Source organism: Mustela nigripes, chromosome 8 (genome assembly GCF_022355385.1).
Source record: "Mustela nigripes isolate SB6536 chromosome 8, MUSNIG.SB6536, whole genome shotgun sequence".
Classification (NCBI taxonomy): Eukaryota; Metazoa; Chordata; class Mammalia; order Carnivora; family Mustelidae; genus Mustela; species Mustela nigripes.
The window spans coordinates 76,972,227-76,986,345 of NC_081564.1; the positions used below are offsets into that span (position 1 = coordinate 76,972,227).

The following is a 14,119-nucleotide window of genomic DNA, read 5'->3' on the forward strand; positions in this document are numbered from 1 at the left end:
CGCGCTCCGGGGACGGTGACCGCGACGAGGCGGCTCTTCTCCCCGGCCGGGCCGAGCGCAGGGGGCCGCGGGAGGGCGGGGCAGGGCATCCGCGGGGTTGGCGCGCCTGGCATTGCAGCCCAACTCCTGGCGACCGCGCGGAGACTTTGCGAAAGATCCGAAGGCAGAAAAGCTGTGACACTTTTGATACAGGGGGTAGGGGGGTGGGGGGCGGGGGCACGTCGCAAGCGGAGGCGAAGGGACGCAGCGGGACACCTGCCGCCCGGCGGGGTTGGCAGCGATGTGACCTGGACGCCCGCCCCGAAGGAGTCCGGACCGAACGTCCCCGGAGAGTCGCCGGCCGTGCCAGGTAAAGGGGAGTGCTCGGGTGGGGACCCGCGCGTTTGTCCCCAGGCTCCGGAAGCTGGAGGCGCAGGGAGCCGGTGCCCGCTCTCTCCGGGCAGCAGCCCCCCGGCGCGGCGCTCTGTCCCTCTCCGCGCCATGCTCTCTCCGCAGGTCCCCGCCGCCGCGGCAAGCCTGCGGGCCGCTCGGAGTTGGACTTCCTCGGACTTTGGGGGAAGGGGACGTGAAGGAGCCGCCCGGGCTGGGGAGCTGCTTCCCGGGGGCAGGGAGCTGGGGCGCAGCGGGGCGGACGGAGGACGCTGAGCGCCGGTGGCGGGGGCTGCGCGCGCGGGGACGTGGGGACCGAGGACCCAAGAGCGCGGCTCGCGGGGGCGCTTGGACCCGGCTTCGCCCTCGTTTCCCCGAGGGCGGCGGCGCCTCCGTCTGGCTGCCGATGGGCGAGAGCTGGCTGCGTCCCCAACTCGGGGATGCGCCCCGGGAAGGGGGACCGGAGAGCAAGGCTCCGGGGAGGCTCGGACGCCTGCGGGGCCGGTCGCAGCCCTCGCCGCGCCCCCGCTCGAGCTCAGCGGTGGGAGGAGAATGTGGTGGTGACTCGGGTCCCCGCCACCTGCCGGACATCGCCAACTCCCCGGATTTCCTGTCTCCGGGCCCGACACTCCCAGGGAAAGCTCTTTATTGCGCTCGGGGTGTTTGGGATTTGCCCGCCGTGGTGGCCGTGGGGTGAGAGCTGGGGAGAGGAGGCTGCTAGGAGGTCGGATAGGGTGAAAGTTGCAGATGCGTCCAAGAAACGCAAACGCTGAGTCCCAGCCCGCCCTTAGCAACAGGAGAGACTGGGGGCTGGACTTGGGCTGAAGCAGGAGACTCGGCCTGGCTATCCACCTCGGGGGCGCGGGGGTGGGGGATGGAACCTGGAGGGCAGCCTGGAGGCACTGCCAGAGCCCTTTTCTGTGTGCTGAGACCTGGCAGAGACAGAGGGCTGGCAGCACAACACCTGGGGGTGGGGCGGAGGGGTTGGATCCTGGTGGATTCAGGCTTCACTGTGCCTTTATTATTGTCATTGTCATTACTATTACTATTGCTGCTGTTGTTACTGGCACAACCGCCAGGAAGTATTTTGTCTTCTGTTAATAGGTCGCCTGGAAACTGAGTCTGCCCCTCCCCAAATAAAATGTCCCCTGCTCCCTGCTAGTCTCTGATGTCCTCCCATCAAAGGAAATACCGTGGTGGTGTCAGAGACACAGCTAAGGAATCGGAGCGACTTAAAAACACAGAAACAAAAAGTCGCAATTGTATACTGTGACTGCGCCCATGCTAGAGATGGACTTCCATCAGCTCGCCTTCCTCAGCCTTATCTGGGGCTGGGGAGCAGTGGAGTCAGTGCCAATTGTGAACTCCGTCCATGACCCAGCTTTCTCCTTTCTTGTATTTATACAATCTGGGAATTAATTTTTATCTTCGGGTGACCCTCGCAGCCCCACTGGGCATGTGACCTGGCAGGGGCAGGCTTCGGTTCCCAACACTGGAGGCAGCCACAAGGGCACCTGCGCTTGCCTCCTCTTGGCTTGGCCCCTGGTGAGAGCTGGCCAGCTGATGATGGAGAAAACAGGGCAAGAGTGTGGGGAGAACAGCGTGTCAGAGCTAAGCCAAGTACAGGAGATGAGGTCAAGCCTCTTCACTGGCCGTATCCCTTTCTGCCAGAGCAGAGAGACAAATGAAGAGCAAGTGGGAAGTAGTATAAATTGGCAAACCAAGCTCTCAGAGTCTACTTAAGGCTGTCGCCGCTGACTTTGGTGTGACCTTTCCTTTCCCGTGCTTCTGATTTTCTCTATTTGCCAATGCACGAGTAGCCATGCCTTTCTAATAGGACATTTGTCGTGAGATGATCTAATTTCACATCCCCAAAAAACGCTTGGAGCATCCTGGGAAAGGACAGTCTATAAAATACGAGATTTGAATGTTTTGTGAAAAGTTTGCTACACTGCAGGTTACGGAGACACATTTTTAGCATGTGTGCCATGTGGCAGTGTAAAATTAAAATGGAAAAGGAAAGTACAAACATAAAAATGACTTAGCATTCTTGACATTCTTGTGCATACTTGTAGAAAAATTATCTTTCATTTGGGGAGAGTTGCCCGGGAATTTAATCAGTGTTGATACTACCGAAACGCCTCCTTCTACCTTTCTCCCCTGTAAAATTTTATGACCCAGTTCTCACAGGAAAGGCAATGCGAATGGGCTAAGTGCTGGGGGCTGAGAGGCCAGACCCAAGGGTTGTTAGGGGAACCATCACATAGGGTTTGGAGACTGGAATGGGAAAAAAGATGCCATCACCCTCACAGAGCAGGGAAATGATCGGGGGGCAGGGGGCAATTGAGCAGTGTAGGGCAGCGGACCTAGCAGTGGCTATCATCTGCTCCCAGATTCAGGAAAGACACTCCATCAGTCCAAAGAGGGCTAACCAAGGTGCTTTTTCCTCCTCCCTTCCGTTAAGGTACTGCCTTTCTCTTGCCTTTGGATTGGTGGTCATTTCTCTATCCCCGACTGTAGAGTAGAATAGTTTTGTCTTGCTGTTTCAAAGAGATCCAGGCGTACTCTCTCAGCCCCTTACATATTTGTAAATATTCCCCAAGTTCTGAAGCTTCTCAAAGACGTGCAGCTGGTGGTGAATTTAAGTAAATAGTTGGAAGTAATCAAGAGAGCCACTGAAAAGTGGGTATGTTTTCCCCTGGTGGAGAAGTTATTGAATGCCTTTTGAGCTCGAAAATGAGCAGTTTAGAAAAGCAGAGGGGATTTCCTTGACTTCCCTCTACCCATAAACCAGTTGTTGTACTTTTCCTCCCCTCATAGTAGTGAGCACTGTTTGCTTAAGCATTTTTTACAATTTTGGACTTAAAATGGGGTTTCGCCTGCTGGTGCTCTATGGAGAGAGGAAAAATGTAAAGAGATACGGAAGGAAGAGCTGCAGGGGCCAGAACATAAATCAGCCAGAATATATGGGGGGGTGATGAGAATAGGTCTTTTCACCCTAAAAAAAATGTCCACTTTGGAAGAAAAAGAAGTCTGATTATTGGCATCCGAGGCTGAAACCAAGGCAGCTGATGCCCAGAGGAGCCAAAGGGCAGTTCTTCTTAGTTTAGAAACAGCAAGACAGCCTCTGCCAAAGATTGCTGTAAACACGGAATAAAGATTTCATTGTGGGCTGCTGTGACTAGAATAATTAGACAGTTAATTGTTCATTCTGATCTAGTGCTGTTGGAATCAGTAGTGCAGAGCAGCAAAAATACGAGCAAGGGAGAAATAGAAAAGTAACACATCACTTTTATCTTCACTTGTTTCCCTGGGATGGTACTCTGGAAATCCTAGTTAGTGTTAAAAAAAAAAAAAAAAGAAAAAAGAAAAGAAAAGCAATATTCATATCCCCAGAACACTGGGGACACTGCATCTGTGACCCACTGCTGCCATTTCTTCCCCTCCAGGTTCTACTCTGGTTATGGACTAAATATGGCATCTTCTAAAACCAGTCTGAGGAAGACAGTAGGAATGAATGCATTAGGTGACCTGGGCGTCAGTTACTAGACTTCAGTTAGGTGAAGCAGTTAGTAGCAGCTCAATCAAAAAATATGCAAATAGAACTAAATTTTTGTGCTTCCGACACTTTTTTTTAGAGGCATTTAAAGTTTAAGAAGTAAACATTCCATTTTTGACATTTAATTATTTTCTATTATAAAACAAATTGCCTAGTGATTAATCTTTTACATTTAATTGAAGAAATAGCCTCCTCTGTATTTTCACACTAATTTAGAGACAAAAGAAAACATATTTTAAGTGATAAAGGTGATTTTAAGCAGCCGAGCATCTAGTTATTATAGGCAGTAGACTGTGACTTATTGTTATTTACTAAAAGATGGCACCGTCATAAATTCCTTTCAAAATGACTTCTGCAAATAAGAAATGAGTGAGAGACTGTGGAGAGCATTAAGTACTTGGTATCAGGGGTGGGAAGGAAGAATGATGTTATCTATGCATCAGGTTTAAAGTGTCCCTGAATCCTCATATTGATATGGAATATGGAGCAAAGTTCTCATTGTTCGAATGAAAAAAAAAGAAAAGAACATCTTTAAGTATCAACGTTAAATATAATTGTTCTGTGGATAAAAGCACTATGTTATAAAGTAAGCATGCTAAATTACATGAGGTCATAAAGTCCCATGAAAAGAAATACTTCATTTCTCCAAGATATGCATTTGATCTCAGTTTGCTAAAGAGGTACAGAACTACCTTTACCAACCTTCAGTTTCTTCTACCCATCATGAATAAAAAGGGATTGCAAAGGCAGAATTACTTACTGAGTGTTAAAAAGCATAAGTGGTGCGAAATTATGGAACTATCTAGATTTCAGACGACAAAATACTTTATGAAACGCACTATCTACAGCAATTAAAAATAGAAAATCCTATCGCCACATTAAATTGTGGCAACAACCCATTTTAAAGAGAAATTTAGTCTTTTCTCATTTAATTGCTATTCATGGTTTGCTAAATAGTTTTTCAGAATAACCTGCCAATCTCCTGCTAACCAGGACTGTCTAGTTAAGAACGTTCCTAATTACATATGGATTAACTTAATTTTAGAACCCTAAAAATATTCAACTCAAAGCATTACTCAAGTGCAATGCAAACGGTCCAATTCCCCTCAAGGTATATGCAATTTTTTTTTTTAAGGAATCATAAAAGAGAGCCCATTCGGTATGGGAATACATCAGTTAATAACTACACTAAAAGAGTAAGGAAAGCTATAAACTGGTCTATCTTTTTAAAATATGCAAAGTAAAGTTATAACAATACTACTCATTTCTTCTTCCAAAGCAGTAAGGGCAGGTCATGTCCTGCAAAGTACAAATGTCAAATACATCACAGAGCACTGCCTTTTGAAAGTGGCATTCTTTTTATGTATAAGAATGGTTAACTATCTAATTAAAAGCTTGGCCCCTCTTCCAACTAACACCTTGACCATGTTGACAGCAAGGAGGTATCTTGCATGGAAGAAATATTTCTGTATAGTTCTATAGCTCCTCGTTGGAATCTTACACACAGTAGATTCTCAATAAATATGGGATGATTTCATTTTTTAGAAGGAAAATATAAGAGAATTAATGGAACTGTCAAGTTCGATGAATTCTTAATATTTTACGTAAAATACCTGGTCTTTGTTACTTTAAATTATTTCTCTAAATTGGCAAGATATGCCTGTGACAATAATAAGAATCATTACTGGTGTTCATTCATTCGTAATGTTCCTTCTGCTGTGGAGAGGAGGAAGGTAAGAAAAGAGGAAAAACTTCGAAGGCTTTCCATTTGTTTTGGCATGTTTTCGAGTTTTACCTAAATACTGATCGTGTTTACGCGTGTATGTTATTAAAAATACACATTAACTCTTCAGGAGGAACATGACACTTCACCAAATGGTTATTATTCCCAACAAGTAGTCACACAAATTCTACCCTTGAAGCACCGAGGATTCACTAGACCAATTATGACTACATGGCTGCATGTTCCATCTTCTATCAGCTAATTAAAGGGTTATTAATAGAATAATTATTCCACTCCATGGCAATGGTTACTTCCGGTTGTCACTGGAGTTTGTCTGAAGTATGGCCAAATGGTCAAAGCTGACCACGCACCTGTAACACTGTGTTCAGCATCTGGCAGGAGGACAGAAATGCACACTGGAATTACTTGTGACCAATACGCTTACACTTACCTGTTCTTGCACCTGATTTATAACTAAAATAACCTAAGTGAACCTTAAAAAAAAAGCAGGTGCCCACAAGGAACTAAAATGTCCATTATAGGTAAATCATCAGCCTGGTCTTTCTGTTTTCCTTTTAGGTCTGACCTTAGTTGAACAAACAAGGTGGTCTTAGTGTTTTCCTAGAGAATAGTACATAGTGTAATATGTTGGCATAATTGGGAGCTAGCAGTCAAGAGAAGACCAGGATAGAATTAGCATGAAGATTCAATTACCCCTTGTTCCCAGAGAGAGTTGTTTACTAGGATTCGAGTTAAGGTTGTGGTCGAAATAGCATGAGAAAATGAACAGCACAGGGGCGCCTGGGTGGCTCAGTGGGTTAAAGCCTCTGCCTTCAGCTCAGGTCATGATCCCAGAGTCCTGGGATCGAGCCCCATATCCGGCTCTCTGCTCAGCAGGGAGCCTGCTTCCTTCTCTCTCTCTCTCTCTCTCTCTCTGTCTGCCTGCCTCTCTGCCTAATTGTGATCTCTGTCAAATAAATAAATAAAATCTTAAAAAAAAAAAATGAACAGCACAGCTTTCTTGTTCTCTAGCGGATATCTTTGTATGGAACCACACTTGGGTTTCCACTTTCCACCAACAAATTACAATACAGCTTTGGAAAGAGTAGTTGCTACAAATTGCTGGAGAGACATTTTAAGTGTGCACCTGAACATACATACGTATTTTAAATGTATTTATAAAAATCTGCAGTTAAAACTATTGTACGCATACTATTTTCCCAAAGGCACGGTGAAGATTTCATATCATACTCATTATCACTTTATTTTATTGTATAAAGTCAAAGTCTTTGAATCCCGTATCAAGCCCTAATATGTGGTTAATTTGTATATATCATGAATAATCGATGAACTTCCCATAATTTGTTTTTTAAAGCCAACGGAAGTAATTCAGCAATTTAATTAGAAATTGGCTAAAGGAATTTCATTTAGAAGTAATTTCTAAAGGCAACCAAATACATGTCTTTTAATTTGAAAGATTATTAGCGCTCTGATAGAAGTATCAGAACAGATGGAAGTAAACACTCAGTCTCTGTATTTAAATCTTCTTCCATGCAGATGTTTTGAATAACCCGTACAGTACACATTATCACCTACTTGCCAGCCTTTCAGGTCAGGGAAAAACCACCGGGACATTACAGCCCTCTCTGTGCCCACCCTCACACAGGCCCAAAGGTCGCCTTGTCTTCGTTTTCTAATGCAAAGACAATACAAGTTCCCAGGGCTCTCTTCTTCAGTTCCCTCCATTCCCTGCATCCAAGGTCTCGTCTGGAGTATGACTTTGCAGAGGCACTGTCATCCCATCACTGAAAAAAGCAGCCACACTGGAAAGCACGGGTCTTGTGTGCATTTTTAGATATTAAATAAGAATCTAAATCTGTGCCCATAATTTGCACCAACTGGCAAGAACCTCCCAAGGATGTTCATCTTACCAATAAATATTAAACATTTTTTGTGCTATCACTAACATCACTACCGACTGTATTTAAAGCAAAAAGTATCTAGCGGTCAAAGTACATTTTCATCCACATTGTAGTTTTGAAGTGTTACAGTTTTATTTACCTTTTCCCCTCCCCTGTGCTCTCATCTCCATAACACTGGGAACATTTATGTCTGTCTAAAAATGGGAGGCATACTGGTATTTGGAAATAAAATCCTCAAGTAGTCATTAAAAAATTAGTCCACTTGGCAGTCCAGCATCTCAGTGGAATGCATCAGGCGGCTAAGCACAGATCATCTGATTCACGGGCTGGTGAACATTTGGAGATCAAGTTGCTGAGGGTCGTTTCTTTAAACACAGGAAAACAACAGATTTCTTTATGATATAGAAGTGCTATCCCTTTCTTTGGATACATCTATGTATACAGTAGCTCGCCTGTGTCCATTAAAATGCGTAGTATTCAGAGAGAAAGCAGACAGAACAATAAAAATAACCACCACGTATTCAGTCCTCGCCTCCGTGCCAGACACTACGTGGAGTGCTTCACAGGCATGACATCCTTAGTCCCCTCGGTGAAGACAGCACTGCTCCCATCTTTGTTTTGCATCTGCAAACCCTGAAGTCCAAGGTTAGGGGGTCACTGAGGGCAGATTTCAAACCTAGGACTCTACAGTTTGAAAGTGTACTCACTGTACATTTCTACCACCTCCCCCAGAGCAGGGTTGTTTTGTTTGTTTGTTTGTTTGTTTGTTTGTTAAAGATTTATCTATGAGAGAGAGAGAGAGTATGTGTGGGATGGGGAAAGGCAGAGAGAGTGGGGCAGAATCTCAGGCAGACTCCCTGAGATATGGGGTGCCATCTCGTGACCCTGAGACCATGACCTGAGCGGAAATTAAGAGTTAGACACACCCGACTGAGCCACCCAGGCGCCCTTAGAGCAGGGTTTTATAACTTCTACCCTGGTATTTGGGGCCAGATAATTATAAATTCTTTATTGGACAGGTAAGAAAGGAGCTGATCTGTGCGTTGTAAGATACTTAGCTGCTTGTCTACCTGCTAGATTCCAGTAGCTTCCTTCCCCCCAACTGTGCACACCAAAAATGTCTCTGGACATTGTGACATGTCTCCTGGCAAGTGAAATTACCCCAGACAGAGAACTGCCACCAGAGAAGAAGTTTAATGTCCATGCATTACTTATCAAACACACGTGTTTTCAATTTAAAGGTACGTCATCCATTTCCCAAATAATAAGATAATTTGCATAGTTATGCTAGCCGCGTGACACAGTCAATGCCTAATAATACGTCTTTAATAAATGGATGACATTATGGATAACCTCGTATAGGTTTCGAATGCTCTATTGTAGGCCTCTGTTGGACTTGGTACGTTTTACATTTTACTTTAATTAGTGGATGCGCCCGTACCAGTGTGCCGATCATAGTTATAAATGTAATGAAGCAAGAAGGGAAAGGTGATATGTTCAAAGAAGAAATGGGATCAAAACGGTTGGTGAGATGGGTTGCACCTGAGGAGACGAATTGTCACACGAACAAATGCCTATGAGGAAAACAGACAATGTGAAGGCTGAGGGACAGGCCCACAGCCTCTGTCAGCTAAGAAGAGGCAGAGCTGGCACTCAAACTCACACTGCTCGGTCACAGCCCTTCCCTGGCTTTTCTTTGTCTTGGTCAGGGTGCACCCGAGCTGTCCCATTCTGCTCTGCTCCTCAAACTCTGCCTGAGTCCCATCTGTAGAATATATCCACTGGCCTATGAAGGGCTCACAAGCATATCTTTGAGGTGAGAGAAATCGTTGAAAGTCTACAAAATGGCTGACCCGACACAGAAATAGACAGACATAACAATCATCTTCAAGTATCTGGAATATCTTCACGAAAAATAGAAATGCAACTTATTCTGAATTGCATGGACACCTGAGCCAGGCCCCTCGAATGGAAACTATAGAGAAGCAAACTTTACTCCAGCACCATGACAAGTTTCTTAATGAACTGACTGTCCTACGTTGGAATGGGCTCCCCTAGGGCGAAGTGAGCTCTCAGTCAGCAGAGGGGGAAGATGCAGATGACTGGCCTATGGGAGTCTGAGCCCAAACAGAGAGGAGAATGTACCAGACAGTCTCCAGGGTACTTTCTAGCTCTCGGTGTACAGAGACTCTTTATTTGTTTGTTTGCTTTGAGAGAGAGACAGAGAGAGCATGTGTGAGTGCAAGGGGAAGAGGCAGAGGCAGAGGGAGGGAGAGAGAGAATCCCAAGCAGACTCTGGGATGAGCCCAGTGCCCAAACAAGGAGCTTGGTCTCGTGACCCTGAGGTCACAACCCACGCTGAAACCAAGAGTCAGACATTTAGCCAACTGTGCCACCCAGGTGCCCCAGGAACTCTCTCTTACAGGCTATTATGGACCTTATAAACTACTCCGTGTAATTCTGTTAATAAAAGCAAGATCTGTGTTTCCTCTACCCCACATATCTAGAGTTATAGGGGTAAGTAAAATAACAATGAGCAGGTGAGAGAATCTTACCATGTATCATCATGTAGAGTAAGAATTGTCTCCTGTGTGCCAAGCCTTGTGTGCAATGTATCCCCATCTTTTTTTTTCTTTTAAAGATTTTATCTATTTATCAGAGAGAGAGAGGGGGAAAGAGCGAGCACAGGCAGACAGAATGGCAGGCAGAGGCAGAGGGAGAAGCAGGCTCCCTGCTGAGCAAGGAGCCCCATGTGGGACTTGATCCCAGGACGCTGGGATCATGACCTGAGCCAAAGGCAGCTGCCTAACCAACTGAGCCACCCAGGCGTCCCAATGTACCCGCATCTTATCCCATCTTTTCCTGAAAGGAACCCCCTAAAATAAGAACTGGTATCATCACCACTTCATAACTGAAGAAACTGAGTCAAACAGAAGTTAAATAATTGATCCAAGGTTACACAGCTACTAATTCTAGCCTTACTATGTGAAACCAAGTCAGTCCCGACTTACAAAGTCTGCTTTACAAATACACAGCATACTCCTTCATCCTTTCAGCAAGAATACACTATTTTGCTCGAAATGCTGGCAATTTCTAGAGTTTGAGACATATGGCTATTTAAATGCAAATACCTAAAACATTTTCCAAAGACTCAAATACAACGTTTCAAAAATTATTTGCTATTTTCTATTATCCATGATATTGCCCCCTTCAAACAGTGCAAATTGCTATGAGTTGACTTTAAGTAAATGAGCAAAACAAGGTTTTTAGGATTTTTTTTGTTTTTAACATCTATAGAAGAAAGACTTGGGAAAAGCATTTTAGATACCATTCTGTAAATGAAAGAATTAGAACCCAGGCCTCCGGGCTATAAGTACTAGTATGAGAACAAGACTGATAACTTGGATTTCCACAGATTTAGGAAATTGTCACGGTCAGGTTTTTTAGACAGTTATATCATTAGAGATTGTGTTCTCTTCTGATCCTAACCATCTTGTTGGATTTCTTCTGTTTATGGTTATCTTACTGGCTACTTTGTAAAACCAAACTGATTTTTAAAACTACTTTCTATACCTTTATTATTTCACTGTCAAAATGCTGATGAAAAGCTCTAAACTCTTCTGCCACACAGCACTGGATTCGGCCTAACTGTGACTGATTTCGTGAAGGGAGCTTCAACTTTGCAGGTTGCATCTGGCCACGTCCTATTTTCAGGGAGAGCTGCTTCACACCCGCCACTCCAGACAAGAATCAGCCCAGGATTTCAAACACAGTTCAGCATTCTCTTTCTAAACTTATTGCCGGCTTGGTGCTTACAATCATTGCAAGGTGCAATGAAGCCCGTAATTCTAGGTTGGTCATTTTTGCAAAGCATAAAGGCAGTCGTACGAAAGGGCCCGAGCACCTATCATAAGACTGAAGATGGCATCCAAAGCGGCTTTCTGCAGGCGGCTCTTTTGTCAAAAGGCAGAAGGCTTCGCCAAGCCCTGTGGCTCACGGAGTTCTCCCTCTGTCCATGGTAGGGGTCGGTCACCTGTTGTTAATGAAATGTATGTTCACAGAGCACCCAGCACATGTCTAAAAGAACTACCTGCTGGGCCTCATACTGTAACAGTCCCTCACCAGGGTACCATTCCACCATGTCAAACTATGACCTGAACAACGTTCCTAAGACTTTGTGAAGTGGAACAGAGATTAGTTAGTGCACTGAAGCTTTATTCACAATTTCCCCCAGGTTTTTATGTTATTCCATAGGGGGAAACCTTTATAAAAAGAATGTTCTCAATGTACTCCATGGTGGGAAATATTCTAAATCAAGAGCAAAGATGTCTCTTAAATGAACATGAGTCACAGGAAACATGTGTACAACTCAAAGCAGTGGAGAGCACAGAGTACGAAACCAGGAAGGCACATCCAGGATCACACTTGAGCTGCCCAGAATGTAGGACCTGATGGGTTATCCAGGAGATTCAGAAGGAATAAACCAGGAATGTCCTATGAACACTGAGGAACGTACCAGGCAAGTGCCACTGCTAGTACCTTGATGCCAGACTTCCCAGGTTCTTGAATCAATGTGTGTCAAATATGGCATCAACTTCTACCCTCATTCGTGGTTCTAAGAACGTTGTTGCCTTTAAGTCATGACACCTTTAGAAGTCACTGGCTAGGGTGCCTGTGTAGCTCAGTTGGCTTAGCAACTGCCTTTGGCTCAGGTCATGATCCTGGAGTACCAGAATCAAGTCCCACATCAGGCTCCCTCCGCAGCAGGATGTCTGCTTCTCCCTCTGACCCTCTCCCCTCTCTCTGAAAAAAGAAGAAGAAGAAGAAGTCATCACTGGCTAAGGGATCTGAATAAATGGGGCAGGAGTTAGCGATGTCGAGTGGAGAAAAAGAATAACCACTAAGGCACAGTCTTATTTATCACAATAAGGGAGGGAGGAAATGTGCCACTATTAGAAGTTTCCTTATGATATGTAACCTTTAAGTTAAAGGGATCTTCTACCTTCTCTCTCCCATCCAACCCCACCATTATTCATGTCCTATGGAAGATACCAAAGAGAACTCTTGCATTTGGAAATAAAAAGAAATCTTTCATACATTTGGTGCTCGGAAAAGGAAATATTTAAACCAAATTGAAGGCATCAAAAATAAGTAACTGCATTGAAAAGTCACAGCCATATTGAACAATAAACAATTTATGGAAGGAGCCCAGAAAAAAATTGTTTTTTAAAAAATTGAAAAGCGTAGCTTCTGACAAGTATTGTTTATTTATGAGTATAAGTAGAATTTTTTAAGGAACACAAAAATACTAAAATAAAATGCAAGTTTGACACACACATTTTTCTTTGAGGGTTGGCCAAAAGGGGGAATCTAGGCAGATAGGCGGTTAACTGCATAGCTTAATTCAATGATCATTATCCACACTAATTGAGAGAACAGAATCAGGATTATGTGAAATTGTTAATGGTCTGAAATCATTTACAGTTGACTAAGGAAGTGTTTGGGGCCTTTTGAGTTGAGTACAGGTATGCTATCCAGCAATTCAGTTTTTAGGAAAACGAGTTTCATAAGTGAAGTCCAGATGCCCAAGCCTGACAACTTCTCTTGGTCCCCCTCCTCCTCTCTTAGCTCAGCTCCTTCCTACTTGTCCTGGGGTGCCCGTGGGCCACATCCCCCAGATTAGTGTGAGGCTCACCTTCTGCTGGGTATATCAGATAACCCAAAGGGCCACTGGATGTGCCTTTGCTCTTTGTTCCCTGATGGCTCTTGTGACAGTGTAAATTTATGAGTCAGAGGTCAATGAAAGGGGGGAGGTGCAGAGAAGATTAACCTAGGAAATTTCTGCCCCAATACCACGACTCCAGACCTAATGTTCCAGATTTGTTTACCACTATCAGATTCACAAAAACAAAATGCCACCTCTCTTAAACAATTCCCTGGTTTCCAGGCAAAATGAAGTATGAATTGTTTCAAAAGGATTCTATGCATGCAAAGTGGATAGCTGTCAACAAAGCTATAATTAAGGAGATGAGACGCTGTCAATACACTTGAAATAATGATTTTCCTTGGAGCAGACACACTGTGTCTTATCTGTTCTCAACCCTCTTCTCATATGGCCTCCCTCCAGGATCATCTGAGTTTTCTCAATATAATTTAGGAGGGGGAACTCCCTATGCAGCTCTTTAAAGATTTTGAGAAATTCATAGACAACACTCTTCTTCCTTTTCAATGGACATGTTGCTTTGTTTTCTTAAAATTCATCATGTGTTTTAGACCAATTTATTATCAATTGTCCTACCTCCAGTGTTCCATTCATTTAAAGAACCCAATATAGTTTCATTAGCCGATGAAGAGCAATAAGGATTACCTGCTGGGTGAATGAATAGAGCCTTGTCTTTGCAAATTAGTTTCACATGTGCTATTTCATGTTTTCAGCACCATCTGCCAACCACCCTTCTCCTGGCTGCAACTGATTCCATACTATTTTGGTCTACTTGGGACATTTTAGATCTCAACAAATGTTTTTAAATGGAAGTACGGACTTTC

At 44.3% G+C, this 14,119-nt stretch overlaps 1 protein-coding gene across 1 annotated transcript in view; it reads left to right on the forward strand.

Moving 5' to 3' along the window:
• The first annotated feature begins 259 nt into the window (after window positions 1-259).
• Window positions 260-14,119, forward strand: part of CDH20 (cadherin 20) — a 204,161-nt gene continuing 190,301 nt past the window's right edge. Inside the window, exon 1 of the mRNA XM_059409764.1 lies at window positions 260-349. The gene's annotated coding sequence lies outside the window, so the exon portion shown is untranslated. The remainder of the gene's footprint in view (window positions 350-14,119) is intronic.